The following is a 21,228-nucleotide window of genomic DNA, read 5'->3' as shown; positions in this document are numbered from 1 at the left end:
AGTCCCAGGGTAGGCCGCCTTCATCTTTTGGGGGGAAGGTTAGTGTTCATCAGTGGAGGTCAGGACCCCCAGGGTGGCCCTAACTCTGGAAAGGAAACTTTGATAACCCTTCCTGGTCCACAGATACATGGCTCTTGTTCACCATGGAGACCAGTATACACAATATTATGACCATAAGTACCTGCCACAGATCTTCTGTTTATGAATGTGGAAATAAATGTTGACCTTGGAGGCAGAGCCAGCAAAGACTAGCCTGTAGTCATCAAGTTTAGGCAGTGATACTTGGCATTTTACCATCCCTCTGGTTCAAAGAAGATAACTACATAGCTAACCTCTGAACTGAACCTGAAACATAAACCTTCAGGAAAGAGGAGAAATATTAGATTCATACAACACTAGGAGAATAGCAACACTAAAACACAATGCCTGTCAATAGAACAGAAACAAGTCCAGCCAGGGTCCCATATGAGAGCCAAGAACATCCCTTTTCATATTGAAATGTTCTGTGTGGGGTATTAGTGCTAGAAAACTTTCTGTCCTTAGAAATGGGGTAGGTAGACTGGTAACTATAGAGACTCTGGAGTGCTTCCGTAACAGCAGGATATAGAGATGATACAAGCTAAAGGCAAGCTGAGTCTGTGACCAAACTATGCTACTTGCATGCATCAACATGTTGTAACTCCCCTCCAGAACCCTGACAGCAGGACGGGACTGTATTATGCAGAAGACCCCAGCCATCCCGAGTCCCTACCACAAGGTCAACCCATTTTTAAAACATCCTCAAAAATGAAAAAACAGACCTGTGAGATGGCTTGGAGAGAATGGCACTTGCTGCCAAACCTAGTGACCTGAATCCAGTATCTGGGACTCACATAGTTGGTTTCTACACACATATGCACACCTGCACAAAATAAATATAAGGAGAAATTGTTAATGGGTAAAGAGGTGGCAGGATGGCTCAGTGGGCAAACATCCTGATCCCCTTGATTCAATTCCCAGAACCCACAGGGTGGAAGGAGAGAACTGTCTTCTGACTCCATAGGCATGACACGTATGCACATGCAGAGGGAAATTAATAAATGAAAACAGTGAGTCAGAAGTGTCCAGATACACAATGGCACTAAACTAACTATCACTTGGGAAGCCCTCTTCCACAGAACAGCTTATTCCTTGGCCTAGCAAGTAAAGCATTGCTCTGTGTTCTTTGTCATGAATTTAATACCGAGAAAGGAAAATGGGTACTGACTGAGACAGACAGAGAGAAAGGCGGGGAAGGGGAAATTTGGGAAAGAACTGCCAGAGGAACTGAGATTTAACTATAGCCCATCCAATATTACTTTGTAAATTTACTCTCAAAATAAAGTCAGTCTCCCTCTGAAGGCTGGAGAAATTAAGACGTTCGGAACACAGACTGGAAGATTTATTCCCGTTGCGACTATTGGCTTGTAGTATCAGTCTTTTGTTCTGCATGACATCTCTTGCCTTGCAAACTAGCAAGATCCCTGAATTTGGCAAGGATCCTACTCTGTGAAGCATTTTCAAGTTAGGGGTTTTAGCAGTGTCAGATTTCTCAAAGGCAGTAATGAAGCAAAGGTGGAAAGGGCAATGGTGCTGCAGAGTTCTCACCCAGCAGCACAAGTAACCTCTCAGCTGGAAGATGCAGGCCACCACCTGTCCAGCATAGTCGCCTTATTAATAGGTACAACTTAGAGCCAATATTCCCTCTCTTGCCCTAGTCACATATAGTGGTATTTTCTGTTTATACATGGAGAATATGTTGTATAGTTCTTACTATGTTTTGTAATCTGCACAGAGTGAGGCCAAATGATGCCTTTAACAGTAATACTATTGCCATTTTAACTAAATTGTCCAATGGAGGGAAGAAGAGTAAAGTTGATGATTTTGAATACTTAAGAAGAAACATCACTTTGCTACTGGTGCAGAACCTATAATTATGTGCAATTCCCTGCTTAAGACTCTTTAGTTATGCTGAACAATTGAAAAAAAAAAACTAAATAATGGGGAGGAGAAAAGAAGGGAGCTTTAAACACTCAATACAAGATGTTCATTTAAATAGAGACATTGCCTCACCATAAGGGAGCAGTTAAGGGTCTGATCGTCCCACTGGCATGCTATTATCAAATCATCATCTTTAAACCATGGATTTGCAATCCTTCTAAATTTTCATCGTTATTTTGAAGTCAGGACTGCTTCCTTCTATTCACAAGGCAAGGTCATTTTTCATTGATATCTTTTTAATACTCTGACTTTTTTGCTCTCTCCAAAAGATCAATCTTCAAACATTGGAATTAAATCTTTTCTCACCAAACCCATAATGTGATGCTTTTTTATCACTGACACAGCGCTATCAGATCAGAGAACACGCTTTGCCCAGTTAGAAGCATACTGTGATTTCCACAGTCCTAGGAGCATGGTTGTAGACCTCAGTAAAGTATGTTCAGCATAGGCTGTTACAGGCTTTCTGGTTATGTTCAGGAAGTGTCCTCTGAGACCCCAGATCGACAAAAGGATGATGCTGTGTCATGTCCAAGTCAGTTGTCCTGCAGAAAAGATAGAGAGCCTCCAAATAAGAGACACAAAAATAGGAGACAGGATGATTCCAAGGGTGTTAGTTACTTTTTCCATCAGTGTCCATGTCCCTGAAGAAAGCAACTTGAGGAGGAAGGATTTAATTGTGGAAGACATGGCTAAGGGCCTCCATCCACATAGGAACTTGGGGCAGGCTTGTTACATTTCAGTAGGTCAGTAAGCAGAGGACAAGTGAGACTAGGCTATAACACATAAGACCTAGTTAGGCCCTACTTCTCTTAACGTTTCCACAACCTCCAAAAAAGGTGCCAACATCTGAGGACCGAGTATTCAAACACATATACCTGTGGGGGACAGTTCACACCCAAACCATAACACAGTATCTTAGCCTCTTCTGATCCCTAGGAGCTTCGTCCACACCTCACACTGGAAACAAGTTTACACCATAAAGATGCTCCAGCCCTGTGTGGCGGCACAAGCTTTAATCCCAGCAACCCAACAGGCAGAGGCAGGTAGATCTCTGAGTTCCAGGCTAGCCACGGATACATAGCAAAACCCTGTCTCAAAGAAATAAGTAACTAACTGGGGAAGAAGAGGCAAATCCAAAGATGAGGATGGTAGTCAGCTTTCTGTTACTGATATCTCATCTGAAAGAATACACTTAAGAGATGCTCATAATTTGGAGCTCTTAATACATTGTTAGTTGGCTCTGCTGCATTTGGGCCCATGGCAAGGAACTACAGTAGCAGGGTGTACATAGCAAAGTTCTCACCTCATGGTGACCAGGAAACAAAAACACGGGAGGAGACCAAGTTCCCAATTTCATTCCCAAGAGCACACCCCCAGTGATTTAGCTCTCTTCCCCTGAGGGCCCTACCTGTTCAAAGTTCCACCCTTTAAAAATTCCCAATACACCGGAACCTGGGAACCAACCCTTTAATAGATGAGCAAATCACAGCACTATGCAGAGGCAATGGGAAATAACTGAGCTGGGACTAGGGAGAAAGAGACTGATAGTCTCCAAGAGCTGAGAACTTAAATCCATTGGATGATATAACAGCCAGAAAAAGAATGTGCTCTTGGTACCAAGGACATTTATGCAAAAATCATACACAAGTGGCCTCTTGCCCAAACTAGCTACATTAACAAACTACATACATGACGGTCAAAAGTTAATTGTTTCCTCGTGGTTCCTCACATAGCCAGTGGCAGCCATTTTAACTAACTCATTCCAGATATCCATAGCAGTGCCGCATTATTTAAGTCTTTATCTGACCTTCTGGTCTTTGTTCTCTTCATTTCCACAGTGGGGAAGAAGCCCATTGCTTACCTGAGACTCCCCTGTTTGAACCTGCGCTCCTAGCCCTCAAAGGTGAGCCCTCATATTCTAATCACCTCAGACTGCTGTCATTAGCTCTACCAGCAGCTGTCATCAAAACTGAGTTGTAATCACTGCTCACTGACAGGCTCAGGTGAGCACATCTCCCTGAGTGATGTTCTAAATGGTACAGCCCGCTTCGTAAACTGTAAGGCATCTCTCAGGGACACTTCTCAAATTCTACAAGCAGCAGACATGCCATCGCAACACCTCCCAACGGCCACAGAGGACACCTTAACAGATAGATCCCAGGGGGCATGCAAGCATTCATTGGAAGAAACAGCTTCTACTGTTGCTCAGGATCTGGCTGCCTCTCCTCCTACTGGAAAACTCAGGCAAGGCCTTACTCAAGTGAGAGGAACAGCAGTCCTTGTCTTCTTTACCCTTGAGGCTCAAGGGCTTCGGTTCTTCCCACTGAACACTTGTAAAGGAAAGTTAAGATGCGTGACACATTCGGCCTATGCTTTTCAGAGTCGGCACCCTTATTCGAAGCAAAACAAAAACGATCCTTGTGAACACCTGTTGATGAGGACCGAGCCAAGGAGCAGTGTGGGTGGTGGATGGGAGGCGTTGCCCAGGCAGTAAATCCAAGTTGCTCACACCAAAGGAAGTGTTTCTAGGGAAGCTATCTGAGTAAGCGATGAATACTTAGTCATCTCAGACAGGCCTAAATAGCCAGGTCATCAACAAGGGAAGGTCTGCTTTCACAGTGCTCGCAGACTGATAGGATGCTGTTTTCTTCTTCAGTCCACCCTTGATGCACAAAGCACGTTCCTTTGTTTAAAAATATAGGGGTTTCTGTAATCAGACCTTTGTCGTCAAGGTCAGCTACAGTTTGGTTGCTGGTTATTTGAACAAAACCTTTTTATACTATGATTCTAAATAACAAATCAAACCAGATCCAGTCCTCTGTGTAGTCTGGGATGGTGAGGAATACACCTGTGCTTTTTCACCTCCTCCCTGGTGTCCAGTGGGTTTTATAATCCTACTTCTTCACTGTCCTGTCTCATCTGTCTGCTTCCATCATTCCGTCTCACACTCACACATTTCAATAGCCTTTCTTCCCTTTCTCACTGCTCTCTCACACCTTCAGCAGACCCTCTCCAATAATCCTTTCAAAACCTTGGGAGATGCTGATAAATGCTTATGGCTTCCCTTCTAAAAACAGAAAGAAAAGAAAACCAAATTCCGAGGCTCAGGATGTCATCTAGACCCGACCTACTGTCCCCTTTGTGTGTCCTAAATACCATTTATTCTAGGTAATTTGTTTTTGCATGAAAGCACCACCCACCACTTTCGTGTCTTTGAGCATGACTCACTCTACCCAATACACCTTACAAAGTCACTCCTTGACTGCTCAAATGCTATTTTCTTCACAACACTTCCTACTACTTTTCTTCTACCATACTAATCACTCTTCCTTCAGGAGTCTCAGTCTGTCTCCCTCCGTCCCTTTCTCCCTCCCTCTCCCCTCCTTCCTCCTTCTCCATTCCTCCCTCCCTCCCTATCTCATTGAAACATATTCCAAAACCACATGATTTTCCCATTTAAAGTATACAATTTAGCAGTTTTTAGTGTGATCAACACTTGTGCAACTATTACACACATGTTTGGAAGACTTTTTTTTTCATCACCTCTCAAAGAAATCCCAGTCCACATTCCTCCTTTCCTTTTCCAGCCAGAGGTAACCAAACATTCATTTATTAGAGACATTTCATATAAATGGAATCATATAATATGTATCCCTGTGTCTTTTTTTACACTCCCTTGTGGCTGTTTTTTACTTAGAATAATGTCTTCCAGACCCATCCATGCTATAGCATGTATACATACTCCATTCCACTGTATTATGGCTTTTGGTGGAGATAGTTTGTGCTTGGGATCAAACGTTACACATACCTGCTAGGCATGTGCAACCTGACCACAGAGTAAATTCCACAGCCTTACATTATTGTTGAATGATAGTCCATTGTATTTAGTTATGCATTACTACATTGTGGACATTTGAGTTCCTTCTACTTTAAACAGTTATGAAAAATGCCTACCTAATACTTTGTTTTCACTTTTTATTATTATTTACTATGTATGGCTTAATAGTCTAGGGTATTTTGTTTCTTAGTCTATTGGGGTTTTTTTGTTTTGTTTTGTTTTTACCCATAATTATTTTTCCATATAGTCTCCATATAGCAAGTTTTCAGGAAATGTGTGACAAGAGGATGCATGAGCAGGGCTTATTGGATCTCCCTGTGTGGACTGTGAAGAAACCCAAGGCACTTAGAGTTAAAACATTAAAGTGAGCCAAATAATAATTAAAGACTGGATTGGTATAGTTACTCAATCCAGTAAATTATAAATCTCAAAGACTGGCGGTTCTCAAATAAACCTTAATGTCTGCATGACTTCCTGGGACAATGCGTGGTTGTCATAGTTATTTCATGCCTGTGGTTCCTTTGCTGATGATAATCATGATCTGGTTGAACAGAGGCCTGGAAGACACCAGACATCCTTCCCTGAATTGAACCACAGTGTTTTGTGGTTGGATTTCGCTTCTGATTGAATTCGAGAGTGGTGGTTCTCGACGGGCTGAGCATCAGACCTCTTCCTCCATCTCCCAACCAGGAGCCTTTTCAAGGTACAGATAATCTTACTTCCATACCGCAGCTTATGAGTTTAGAAATGTACAGACATTTCAGGTTTGAGAATGACTGTCTCAAAACCAGCCTGCAGTTTAAAAAATGTCATCATATGGAGCTCAAGCACCCCTAGTCCCAGACAGCACTTTACTCACCCTGAGATACCGCCAGTGCTGCTCACATTTGTAAGCCCTTTTTATTTGGAAAGAGTTTGCAGTCGTCTTTTATTAGCTAGACTCACATGCTGGGTGACCCTGTACAAATCACATAACCCTTTTGTGTCTTAAATTTCCTCATATGTAAACTGTAGGTGGTAATACTGACCCACCCTTGAGGGGTACCGTGGAGACTAATGGAGGCCTATAAAACAGTCAGCAAACATCAAGATGTTCCATGCATGCTAATTAGACAAGTATGAAGTCCTAGTCACAGCTTTTAAAATGAGACAAATACCTAAAGAAACACTTAAGTAGGCCTCCCTGCAACCTCTGTCATCATATGAAAGGTCCTTTCCCAACACCAGTATACGCCTTCTCACTGCCAAAACAAGAGACACAAACTGTGGCCACAGGAAGACAATGCAGTAAATAAAGACAGAAAGAAGCCCTGCAGTTGGTGTACTCACTGTCTCTTACCAACTTAAGATGCAACTGGAGATTATGCCTATAAATGCACTTGTTGGGGGAAAAACACTATTCTTAGGCAATATTTATGCATGTTCGCACAGGTCCTCCAGCTGATAATACCCCTTGATGTTAAGCTGGAAATCGAATTCTTCTTTGCTGATCTCGTCTGCACAGCAGCATTTAGCCTCCTTTCTCCCATGCGACAGAAAGAATATGTGGTCAAATGAGACCTCCACCTCTATTTCACAATGGGTGAGAATGAGGAGACTGGACTCTGTGACCTGGGAGTGCTGGTCAGTTTTATAAATATGGTGACCCACAGCTAACAGCTCATCTGTGCACTTTCGGCTTCTTGGGGAAAGGAGGTAGAAAACAAACCTGGACTTTAACCTGCATTTAAAATTGTTTCCTACATCTTGCTCTAAAAAAGTCAAAGGTTAAAGGGCCAAGTCCACTTTGAATACTATTTGATTCATAGTTAAATGGTCTCTATGCCTCTCCACTCTGGCTAATGTGAGCCAAGAGCCTGAAGGAGCAGGGCCATCTTGGGCCACATCATCTTTATCTTGTTCTTACTTTTCTGGGTCCTTGGGCATTTAGGTTGAATTCTTGAGGACAGTTAGTTTATTTGGTTAATTTAAAGATTTGTAACAGTTAAGTTCTATGTAAAAAATACTTTTAAATTCTATATCTGTGAGTAATGCCACAACCCTTGCTGTGGAGGCTAGGAGTTCTTTGGGGTGCCTTAATGTTTCTGTAATTCAGTGATTCATTTATAAGAACACCAGCCTCCACAAAGACCCCCAGGATTTGGTTGCCTGACGTGCCAGTTTTATGGGGACTCCTAGACTAACCTTTGACAACAGGCAAGTTGAATTGAAGTGTACTTTATTTTTATTTTTCACCCTGTGACAGCTTTTAGACCCAAATCAGAATTCAAAGAGCCCCAGTGCAGTGAACCTTATTGGTTAGGTAAATTATCCATTATGTGCAGCTATTGTTTAAAAATAAAATTAACACAAGTATATCTCTACCTTAATAATCTTTAAGGATCTCCGAAGCTTTTGCTGAACATTTTAGGGGAAGAAAGATCCACACAGATAGACTTCATTGCAATATTAATGCTAATCTATGCCCTCAGTGGGACTCACTTAAGCATCTTTAACACTTTCTTCTACTAATATGGGAAATCCCCAGAAATGTGTGTTGTAGAGTTTTTCCTTTGTAAAGAGTTGCAAATGGTTATAATAGATTGTGTGATTCCCTCTTAGTTTCTCAACTTTCTGTTTCTCCAATATCTCAAGTTAAGTTTTCTCTGCTTTGCAGATACACAAGCTTGAGCACCATGTATTCATTTCATCACCTTCCTTGGTGACACGTAGGCCACCTGTGTCCTACTCTAGTGCTCTTCTTTAAATTGGAAGAAAGGGTCATAGCGCTTTTGAGACTGGATAACAATCAGGTACAAGTTTATGGCCTAATGCATGCTCTCCATATCTTTTCAGAGGAAACTTAAGTTCCTAGATGAAATTTAGTCGTCTTCACATATTAACTTTGCTTTCTCTCTGTCAACTTCTTTTAAAGGAAACATGGAGAAACCCTTAACTATTCTTGATGACTTGGGTCATATAATCTGAGGTCAACCAGATATACATCACTGGAGGACTAAAAGGCAAGAAGGCAGCTCTATTTTGATAGTTTCCTAGTTGTCTGACCCATCATTTATGGTACCTATTTGTTCAAGAGACTTTTCTCACTGGCTATTGCTAAGAATTTTTTTTAACTCTTTCTCTAAATCAGATAAGTGAAAAGAATCCTACCTGAAAAATAAAAATTTCATGTTTTAATTTTTATGTTATTTAAGTAACTTGTTTGGAGCTTCTCTTCCTTACAGGAAGATGTAAATAAACAATATTTTCATTCAAAAATATTTTTGTGTTAATGACAATGTTCCTCTTGTTTAATCAGGATGATTAAACAGTAAAAATGCTGAAGAACAGCAGCCTATATCTGGAGCTCTGGGAGAGGTGTCTATTTTTAAGGGGGAACGCTTCAAACAGAGATGGCAGAGGTTAAATGGATTAAATTCTAGTGCTAAAAATGGGGACTAGAGAATGAAATGCCCAGTTTTTGAGAAAGATTAACTTAGTAGAAAGACTAGCTAATATCAGAAATTATGCAATATCCACAAGAAGAATATCATCAAAATGCTGATATTTGTAGAGTAGAAAAAAGTAAAAGAAAATATTCTTTCTTTTTACCCTGGTGCTGGATATAGACATAAAATACCCTAAATGTTAAGACATTATTTTATCTCTGGAAAGATATTCAGCTAGGGGAGGGGTGTGCTGTTCTTTGGGTATCCTAAGTACACGCATACTCCATAATCTGTACCTGTTCTTCCCAAGTCAGGGTCCTGCTTTTGAGTCCCATGTCTGTCAGTTATTAGGCACATGATCTCATGGGGACCACTCACAACTGCCTGTAATCCCTGCTCCAGGGGATCCAGTGCCCTCTTCTGGCCTCTGTAGGCACCTGAAAACACATGTGTGGACATGCACACCATGCATGCATACACACACACACACACACACATTAAAAGAGAAAAACTACATATCTTTTTAGATGGTGTGAAGTTTAGAAAGCCAATATACAGAAAACTACCTGAAAAATAAGCATATATTAGCATTCGATATGATGAGAAAATAAGAGAAATCCATATATTTTATCTGGGCATTTAAATGACCTGGAAAACCCGTTCCTTTTCTACCCTCTGGTCCTTTCCCAATTAACTACTCTGCTATAGTTGTATGTTCTCCTTTATTGCATTAAATTATTTGCCAATCTTCATGTCTCTGTGTCATTCCCACAACCTACAAAGCCCCCATTTGTCAAAATTTATGCAGCCTTCAATAACTTTGAGTCCCACTGTCTCCAGGAATCTTAGCAAATTCTGCCTTCCTCCTCCTCTGTACTGTTGGTCCTTTCTCACTGGGGCACCCCTGACTGATGGATCACTTCCTGGTCTAGCAGAATGCAAGTTCCTGCAAGAGAGAAGCCACACATAAGGTACCCATGTTTGTGCGCTGCCACACACAGACTTTGGTGCCTTGCCAAGAGTAGTGTTGAATAGGCATCTGATTGAATGAACAGTTTCTCACCCTACCCCTATTGTGCTTTTGGACAAAACCCCTTGCCTCTTTCAGTCTCAGACGCCCCTGCTATGAACAGAGGATAACAGCACAGGCATACTCCCCAGGTGTGCAGGAAGAAAAACCCAATGGCTGGAAAGCAATTTAAAATTGTAAAATGAGATGCTATATATAAATGTTACATAATCAAAATCATTTCCTTCTGTATTATGTTTTATTTGGCTTTATAGCTTCAAATCCTTTGTGGGTTTCAGGATTTCACAGATGCAATACTATTCACATTAGTACCTAGATTCTCCTGGGTAATAAACAATTTTGTGTATTATAGATCACAACTACTTTCCCTTGGCACACTCACATGTGAATCTGTCATAATTTGGAGCATTCATAATAACTAATGATACACTTCATTTCTAAGGGATAATCCATTTTTTTTTTCTGTCTTTGACTGGCCGGTTACTATTCCAATACTGTCACCTCCAGGGAACTAGCTCCCATTAAGTCTAAAATCTGGGTGATAAACATAGATTTTTTTAGAAGCCTAAATGTTCTAGGAGCTTTACAGTAAGGATTGGAAATGGCTTGGATTTTTAAAGGGACCTATTTGTTCCCTATGGCCTTCTTTATCTCCGTTTTGATTTCAACGTTACCAATCACTCATTGCTATGTGATATCAGGGAACACACAGATTAGGTCTTCCCACATGAAAGCAGAGAAGTGCTACTTAAAGATGTCATTTTCTTACTTAGTATGTTCAAGAGGTTGCCAATGGAAAAATAAAATTCCCTATATTATCTCTAGTTCCTATAAAGAGCTCTGGACCTCTAAATATGTAGCCTACTACTATTCGTAGAACATTTCTTCAGCTTCAAGGTTCTGAGGATATGGAAGACTGTCATGAGGATCAGGGGAGATTTTACATGTTAAAGGACTAGAGTAGAGCATGTGCTCAGTAAGTACTTAGTATTATCAGTAGAGGGCCTTCCATAAGCCTGGCCCTGTGGCAGCCCTCACTCAGGCTTCATAACAAGTAAACATGGCAAACCTCACCACCTCCAGATTCCCAGTCTCAGCAATGAGAGTTCTAAAGAATAGGGCTTCTTCACATAGCAAGAAATTCTTGCTTTAATTCTATTAGTGATAGTTAATTTTATGTGTCAATTTCACCAAGCCACAGAACAGCCTGATTAAACATTATTTCTGGATCTTTGTACAGTGGTGTTCTGATTAGTTTGACACAAGCTACAATTATCTGGGAAGAGGAACTTGAGTTGAGAAAATGCTTCCATCCACTTGCCTATAAGCAAGGTTATAGGGCATTTTCTTGATGATTAATGATTGATGTAGGAGGCCAAGCCCACTATGGATAGTGCCGCCCCCGGGCAAGTGCTCCTGAGTTGTATAAGAAGCAGGTTAAGCAAGCGTTGGGAACAAGCCAGTAAGCAGTGTCCCTCTACGGTTTCTGCTTCAGTTTCTGCCTCCAGATTCCTGCCTTGAGTACCTGCCCTGACTTCCCTGCATGATGCACTACAACTGTAAGCTGAAATGAAGTGGTTTCTGGCTGAAGGTAGAGCTTGAATAGGTGGACTCAGCAGAACCATCTTCCTAATGTGACCATCATCCTAATGTGCCAGCTTGAAACACACAAAAAGAGTAATTCCAGTTTTGCTTCCTGTGTGCCCGCTTGAACTGGAACACTAGTCACTTCTTGACTTCAGACCGGGCCCAATGCCACCAGCTCACCTGACTTTCAATCTCCAGGCAGAAAGTGGAGTTAAATCACTGATCTTGGGTCTCCAGCTTACAGACAGCAGATACAGGACTTCTCAGCCTCCATTACTGAGTCAGTTCCCTGAAGTGAGTGAATTCCTTCCTGTGTATGCATGCACAGATCCCAGTACTTCTGGTGCTCTGGAGAGCCCCACAGTGACAGTGACATCAGTTCCCCACCCCACCCCCATCTCCACCCTGAACACATGATCCTCCCGTTCTCAGTGACTGCCTAACTCCTCAGGGTTGTCCATTTCATTATGAAGGTTTTTTGTTTTTGTTTTTTTGTCTGGGGGATGGTTGGGGGGTTCTTCTGGGAGTTTTGTTTGTTTGTTTGTTTGGCTGGGTTGTTTTTTTTTTTGGTGTTTTTTTGTTTTGTTTTGTTTTTTAAAGACAGGATCTCACTATGTAGCCCTGGCTGTTCTGAAACTCACTATATAGGCCAGGCTGACTTCAAATGCACAGAGATTCACCTGCCTCTGTCTCCTAAGTGCTGGGATTAAAGGTGTGAGCCATTATGCTGGCCTCACTCTGAAGTTTTAAAACTAGGAGTATATGTTTGTTTTAAAAATCCTCCTGATAGATTTCTAACCAACTTGTATAGTTTTATACCAGGCCATCATTTTTCTTGATCATTAGAGTCTTCCATCAGGCCTGTCCTCGGTGGTATAAATTTTTAAGAAATTCACCCTAGTTTTTATTCTGAGAATGTATGTTGAAATCCCAAGTTTTTGTGGAACAAAAACTGCTCTTCCCTACCCATTTCTGTTAGCATATTTTATCGCGGTTGGACCTGTACCAATCTAACTCTGAAATGGAGAAGTCGCTTTGACATCCAAGTAGAAGAAATTGCGTTGTTTTATGGGTGGAGACACACTGGCTGAAGATGCTGTGCCATCAACATGTCTTATAAAAATATCTCCTAGTTGATGTACACAAACTAACTCCATACTTTCGTTTGCCAAAACCACCTCCATATCTTGTAGTTTGTGCAGAAATTAATATTTCAGACTGCTTTGTCATTAGTTATCCCTCTCACCAGTGTGAAACTGGTCAGAAATGTTGCTGCACTGTTGTACGTGGGACACTATTAATGACGTTAATGACTTGTTCAAGGTTTCAGAATGACTTCCAAGCAAATGCTGATAGAATCTGTAGCTTCTGACAGGAATGTAGAAATCCCTGCATTTCCTTACAAGATCTTTTGGGTTGTCCTTTAGAAAGTGTGGACAATTTTCAAAGTAAATCTATGTTGAAAGAGATGGTGGAAATGGAAGATGGGGAAACATATCCTTTAGTTAAGCAAAGTTTTCAACTCTAGCTCTGCTTCAACTCTCCATTTTAATTATGTTTTATTTCCTTTTTGAGAGAGAGAGAGAGAGATGTGGAGTGGGCACTCTCCTTCCACTTCTCTGGCAAATAAACTCAAGTTATCAGGTTGCAAGTTATCAGGTGCAACAATGAATTTTAACCAGTGAGCCCTCATTTTAATTTGCTGTCACTTGGAGTAATAAAGGTGGCACATACCTTTAATCCCAGCACTCGGGAGGCAGAGGCAGGCAGATATCTAACTTGGAGGCCAGCCTGATCTACAGAGTGACTGAGGCAGAGGCAGATCTTTGACTTTGAGGCCAGCCTGCTAGTGAGTTCCAGAACAGCCAGGGCTACACAGGGAAACCTAAATCAACTTGAGGGAGAATGACATCTCCCAAGTCACAGTCCACCGAGGGAAGTCAAGGCAGGACCTGAAGCAGAGGCCATAGAGTGACACTGCTTAGTGAGTTGCTCCCCATGGCTTGTTCACTTTGTGTTCTTACACACCCCAGGACCATGTGTCCAGGCATGGCACCGCCCACAGTGGTCTGTGACCTTCCACACCAATCATCATCAATCAGGACATTGCCAGGCAAGCTTGCATACATGCCAGTCTGATAAAGGCAGTTTCTCCATTGAGATTTCCTCTTCTCAGATGACTCTAGCTTGTGTTGACAGAAAAACCTAACCAACACAATATGTATTCTCTTTAACATCTCTTGACGTACTTGGCAATCAAAGAAGGATGGTAAATGGCCCTATCCAAACCTCATTTCCATTTACAGGACAAGAGTCCAATGAGATCTAAATAGATAAAAATTGCATATGTAGGCAATTGTCCAGAGCACACTAGTTCCCCATTTCAACCTCGCATTCTTCCCCTTTTCAGCAGCCAGTACCACTATAAATGCAAAGCATTTCCAGTGCGTACGTAATAACCATTGTCATGGGGTCCCCCCGGGCAGCTAAACACAGTAGGACAGTTCTGCCAGCTGTTTTACAGCCAAGGAGGAAAGGGTACACAGAGGTTAAGTGACTGCCAGAAGCACTCACCATGACAGCTGTTCAGATTGGAACTCATGGCTTTTACTAGTCATGGCCTATTGGAAGGCTCTAAAGTATAGCTTGTCAAAGAGGGACGGCGATGCCTAAAAAATATGCTCCACATCCATGAAGGAGAAGTCCTGCATCCATGGTTCTAATTCTTCTTGTTCTTTTTTAAAATGTTTTTAGAATTTTATACATGAGTACTATATTTACATCATTTCCACCTGTCTGCCAGCTCCTCCTGTACCCTCCCCAGTCCCTCTCAAATTCTGACTTCTTATTGGTGTGTGTGTGTGTGTGTGTGTGTGTGTGTGTGTGTGTGTTTCCATTTAATGTTGTTCACATGTGCTTATGTGTTTAAGGCTGACAGCTTAGGATTGAATAACCTAGTAGTAGGCTCATCCCTGAAAAAGACTGGTCCTATTGTCAGCAGCCACTGAGTTTCCATAATCCTTCATCCAAGGGTAGGGCCTTATCAGATTCCTCCTGGCATTGTCATTGTTCAGGTCCTGTTTAGATAGCCATATTGTTGAGATTTTATGGGTTACAGCTCTCTGTCATATATGGAAGTCAGAATCTCACAGGAGACATTTTAGTCCTTTGATTCTTCCAACTTCTCTGCCCCCTCTTCTACAATGTTCCCCAAGCCTCGGGTGTGGGATTTGGGATGTAGATGTATCAGTTGTGAGTGAGCATCCAATGGTCAGCTTTTCTCTCTGAGTTTTGACCAGTTGTGGACGTGTATAATAGTCTCCACCCACTGCAAATGGGTGATGAGGGCTAAGAGGTACATTTATCTGTAGATATAAGGAAAAGTGTTTAGAATACAGTTAGAAGGTGTAGTAGTTTGGGAAAATACCAAAATAGATTTCTTTTAGGGTCAGTAACACTCACCAGCCATAGGTAGTTGGATACGGTACCAGACATGAATTCCCTCATAATCAGTGGGACTTATATAGAATTACCATAGTTTTTATTAGATAGCCTATGTCTCTTTGGGGCATTTTTACTCCAAGTGATTCTGTCTATATTATATATACACATATGTATGTGTGTCATATATATGTATCTTAAAGTAAACATAGGATAATGTTTCTCCGTGGCTTTTCTAACTATCCTTAGTGGTATTTATCTCTTCTCTTTCCCTCTCCTTCTAAGTGACCTTCCCTCCCCCTTTTCTAGTTAAATCCCCATTCCCCCACTTTCTCTTTGTAGCACCTGTGTCCTACTATTCCTCTTTCTAGAGCTCCTCTCTTCACCTCCATGGTCCCCTTATTGTCCTGGCTTCTGTGATTATTCCACATTATATACTTATATCTAAATATTTGGATCTGAGATTGGCAAGTTAGAGAGAATACGCATTTGTCTATCTTAGCCTGGGTTACCTCAATCTGTATAATATTTTCTAGTTCTATCCATTTACCTGACAATTCTATTATTTTTGTTTATAACTGAATAAAATAACATTGTGTATATGCATAACATTTTCATTATCCATTCATCAGTTGAAAGACATTTAGGTTGTTTCCATTTCCTAGCTATTGTGAATAGAGTGGCAATAAATATGGCAGTGCAATTATCTTTGGGGTAGAATGTCAAGTCCTTTAAATTTCATGAGAAAGGGGTTATGGAAAACCCTAAAGATGGAAAGGCCTCCCATGTTCATGGTTTGGTAGAATTAGTATTGTGAAAACAACCATCTTAGCAGAAGCAATATATAGACTCAATGTAACCCACAGTGTTCTTCACAGAAATAGAAAAATTCCTAAAGTTCATATGAAAACACAAGACCCTACATAGCCAAAGCAATCCTGAGAAAAAAGAACAGTGCTGGAGGGCTTACAAGCAATATTATAAAGCCATAGTAATAGAAACAGCAGGTTACTTGGCACAAAGACAGACAGGTAGGTCCATGGAACAAAATAGGAGATCCAAACACAAGTGCGCATAACTATTCCCATCTGATGTTTAATAAAGATGTCAAAAATACACACTGGAAAAAAAAGATGGCTTCTTCAACAAATGGTGCTAGAGGAACTAGATGTCCACATATAGAAGAATAAGATTTGAACATGTATCTCTTGCCCTGTATAAAAAAGATGTCAACGGGAAACATGAAACACTGAAACTTCCAGAGGAAAACATAGATAGTACCCTACAACATATAGGTATATGAAAGGACTTTCAGAATAGGACTCCATTTTCATAGGAATTAAGGCCAACATGGACAAAACAAACATCATAAAATAACTCTGTATAACACAAGAAACAATCTAGTGAAGAGGAAGCCTACAGAGTGGGAGAGAACCTTTAAAGCTCATCATCTGAGAGTATTACTATTGAAAATATATAAATAACTTTTGAAAAATCAAGAAAACAAACAACCCAATTTTAAAATGGGTGGAAGATCTGGAGTTCTCAAAAGAAATAAATATGGCTGGAAATATCTTTAAATATGTTCAACATCCTTAGCAATTAAAAAAAAATGTACTTAAAACTACCGTAATTTTCAAACTATAAGATGCACCTAACCATAAGACACACCCAGAGTTTAGAGCAGTAAAACAAGAAAAACAGTAAAAATAGCAATCAGACCATAAGGTGCACCATAATTTCCCCCCAGTTTTTTTGGGGGCAAGGGAAGTGCACCTTATGATCCAAAAAATACGGTACTTGGTGATTTCATCTCACTCCAGTCAAAATAGCTAAAACCAACAAATCAAGTGACATATAATGTTGGCCAGGATGTGGGCAAACTTGAGCCCTCATTCAGTGATAATAAGATTGAAAATTAGTGCATCTCAAAAGGCAAAAAAATATATCTACCATCCAACCCAGCTGTACCACTTCTCTCATCCTTAAGCCATTCTACAAACTTCTTCAAATGATTTTCACATCCAGACCTTTGGGGCTTTCTTTTTCTTTCCTACAGTGTTAGCCTAAGTTCTTGAAACAGGAAGAGATCTTGTTTCCTCTCATAGAGTTCAGGATAACCCAAACTCTAAATAGATTGTTCCGGGAGCTACCAACTAAAGGAATGCTCTATCTTGGGTCCAAGTGATAGGCTCCTGTAGTAAAAATAAAAGATGACATGGAACCAGTTAGTTGTCCAGTGCCGTATGGTCATCCCTAAAAAGAAAATACACACACGTAACGTTAGAGTCAACAGATTATATGTAGGAATATATATGTATATGTATACACATATATGTATGTGATAACAGTTAATGAAAAAAGAGGTCATGAATTTGAAAGAGAGCAGGGAGGAGTATACAGGAAGGTTTGGAGGAAGGAAAGGGAAGGGGGAAGTGTATAAGTTTTAATCTCAAAAGAAAAATATGTGTGGAAATATGAGAAGAGTACACATGGGCTGACTTTTCCTTGCCATCTTTATGGGCTAGTCTTTAATGTGGATTTGACACAAACTCAGGCCATTTGAGAAGGAATCTTAATTGAGAAAATAGCAAATAGGATGAACCTGTAGGCAAGCCTGGGAGGTTTTTTCTTAATGATTGATGTAGAAGGGCTCAGGCCACTGTGGGTAGTGCCACCACTGGGCCTGTGGTCTCGGATGATGTAAGAAAACAAGCTGAGCAAGCCATGAGCAAAGCAAGCAGGTAAACACCACTCTTCTGTAGGTCCTGCCTCCATGTTCCTGCCTTGAGTTCCTGCTCTGACTTTGTGAGAATACACTATAAACTGTAAGGTGAAAAAAATCCTTTTCTTCCCCAAGTTGTTTTGTTTTGTTTGTTTGTTTGTTTTTAAGTCACAGCAATAGAAACCCTAACAAAGATACCATCCATTCTTAAAGAGAAACTGAGATGTGTAATTAACCTAAGAACCATGGGTGAACATATATATAGATGAAAGAAATGGGAAACTAACATGAAAACTATCTATTTCTTATTTACAAAAGGAAACTTTTGTTATTTCCCTCTCAGCAGCTAATGTAAATACAGCTTTATGTGGAGACAACAGCCTGTGGTTGGCTCCTAGTACCAAGATGATTTAAACTTTTTCTAGTGCTCTTAATCAAACCCATATGTCACAAGTGCTCACCAGCTCTGCTACAATGATATTTAATTTTTAAAATATTATAATCATTTCTGCACACACAGCATGTGCACACGTGAGAGTGTGCCAATGCCACTATGCACATGTAGAGGTAAGAAGTCAATTTGAGGGAGTCATTTCTCTACCCTAAGGGGGCCCGGGGATAGAACTCACATATTCAGGGTCAGTAGCAAATAGTCTTTACTGTCTGGGCCATCCTACTAGCCCAAAGGTGGATTTTTAAAATAACAGTTAACACCTGTGAAACCCCGTCAGCGTGTGATCATGATGGGCACTGATAGCCAACTTCTCTAGCTGTGTCCTGAAGTGTGAGTGGGAAAAGTCCCAAGAAATGCATTTCTTCCATGGGAGCTTCCTGATTATCCCAGTCAAAGATGTTGTTTCATGACAGCCTTCAGTGGTGGGACTTGGAGGGGGTCATGAAAGCAAACAGAAGAGCATGGTTGTAAAGGGAGATTGGTGCTCTTTCACCTGCTGTAGTTTGGATCAAAGACGCATGTGTGAGTGTCGGGGTCAGGTTGGGGAGCAGGTTGGTATCCAGCCTGTGGCTCCGCAGAGAGGTGGTGGAACCTTTAGAAAGCAGGGCCCACTGAAAGTTAGGACACTGGGGCATTTCCATCCATCCCCCCTCTCTGCCCATCCCCCTCCCATTCTTGGTGTGTGGTGGTCTTCAACCTAGTAGTTCACCATGAAGCACCATGCTGCCTGCCACAGGCGGAAAGAGGTCAAAGGACCACAAACTTATGCCTCTAACGGTAAGCCAAAGTCAACCTTCCCTCCTTACTCAACACACTCAGGCATTTTGTCACAGTGATGAAATCTGACAGACCCATTGCTAGAACAGGAGAGTCGTCTTCTGGACTTTCTTTTCTCATATCTCCAGACCTGTCCTTACCCGCGTTTCATAAATTCTATTCATCTTTTCTACCTCTAAATTCTTGTAGGCAAAGGCCATTCCCCTTAGTCACTCTATAGCTACTAAGCTGCTGCTGGAATTCAATCTTCCTCATCTGTACCAGTCTTTTGATTCAGTACGCAAGAAAGGACTTAATGTGCAGGCTTGAGCCTGTTAAGGGCTATCAAGGTCCTATTTTCCCCCCTGTGGACCTCTTTCCACAGAGTTAAGACAACCCAGGCTACCACTCACCTACAAGGAGGTGCACCTTCCCCTGCTACAGGTGCCATTTCACTCCTTGCCCGCTGAAAACTGGCCCTTTACCTTCCTTCTTCCTGGTGATCTCATCGGAACTCTCTCGGGAGACGAGCTATAACGCAGAAACTTACGGAAGCCAGACGGCCTTCATATTATGCCTGCAGAGCTCTCACGTGTGAGTAGCCACCTATTCGGAAAGACTATATAGTCTTTTAGGGTTTCTCGGAACTGAGACGGTGATCTGAAGTGCTTGAGGATGGAGGTGGGGCTCGGTGGAGGAATATACCGGTGTTTCTGCCACTCACATGCTATTCCTATACTGTTGTGCATTCCTATTAACACGAGTTGGGAGCACATTCACAGATCTAGGCACAGACAGGGTCTACCTAACCCAGAAGACAGTCTAGGAGGACATGCTCATTTCTAAGCCTTAGTTAGACAGCAATGTTTCCGATTGACTCTCCATTCCCTTCAACCCCCAAGTCGGGGTGTGTGTGTGTGTGTGTGTGTGTGTGTGTGTGTGTGTGTGTGTGTGTGTGTGTGTGTGTGTGTGTGTGTGTTCGTGCATGTGTGCACAGCCTTAAAACCTGACTGAAGACTAATTTGGCAAGACTGCAATAGCGAAAAACTGACAGTGACCTAAAGGCTACCAATGCACTTCCAACTACCAACTATGAGCTGTTTCATGTCTTCATCCTAATCAAGGGCTTCCAAAGGGGGAAAGGAGAATGCAGAGTCCGACCGATGTAGCTCGCTCTGCGGCTTTCTGTCCGGGAAGATGGATGGTTCTGGCTTCTCCATGTTCCTGGAGGACTAAGCAGACAGCAGCAGAACCCCCTGTGGAGGATGGGAAGGGCGCCTTTGGGCGTAAGGAATCAGGCTTTTGCTAAGGGTTGCTAGAGTGGAACTGGAGAGAGGCGTGCTTTGTACTTTGCCAGAGGTTGGCTGAGCCAGAGCTCTTATTTCGGAGACAACCGTCAGGTTGAGCTTAGAACCGTTTCCAGTGTGGTTGGTCCTGATGAGACTCACCCTCTATAGGTACTCAGAGTCCTCTGACGGCTGGGGGCATCTTTGGGGCCAAGTTCCACGCCTCCTACTGGTGCCAGGTAGGAGGGTTGTTCTCAACAGCGTGCCCACTCGGCGACGGCTCTGGGAGATCCCGCAGCCTGTCAGCACGGGCCTTCCCTGCTCGCAGCCTCGTTCCCGGGATGTTCTGGTCCCAAGGCATCAGGAAGCTTAGGAGCCGCCAGTGGCCAACACCACCACCACACTTCACAACTGCCAACTTGTGGGCCGCCAGGGCGACTCTGGGCCAACGCTCGGCTGCAAGCGATTGGATTGGACACAGACTGAAGGGCGGGACCACGCACTAGGCACCACCCACGGCCGCCAAGGGTCCTGCTGCCCTGACGATTGGCTATGAACTCCGCCAGTCAAACGCTAGTGGGCGCCCCGCCTTACGAGGGCTGGCCCGAGTTTGGTCACGCCCCCGAGGCCCCGCCCCCCTCGGAGCCTAGTCAGCGCTGCGCGG

The sequence above is a fragment of the Acomys russatus genome, chromosome 20, assembly GCF_903995435.1.
Source record: "Acomys russatus chromosome 20, mAcoRus1.1, whole genome shotgun sequence".
Taxonomy (NCBI): domain Eukaryota; kingdom Metazoa; phylum Chordata; class Mammalia; order Rodentia; family Muridae; genus Acomys; species Acomys russatus.
The sequence above is the reverse complement of the archived record's forward strand: the minus strand, read 5'-3'. Positions refer to the sequence as shown.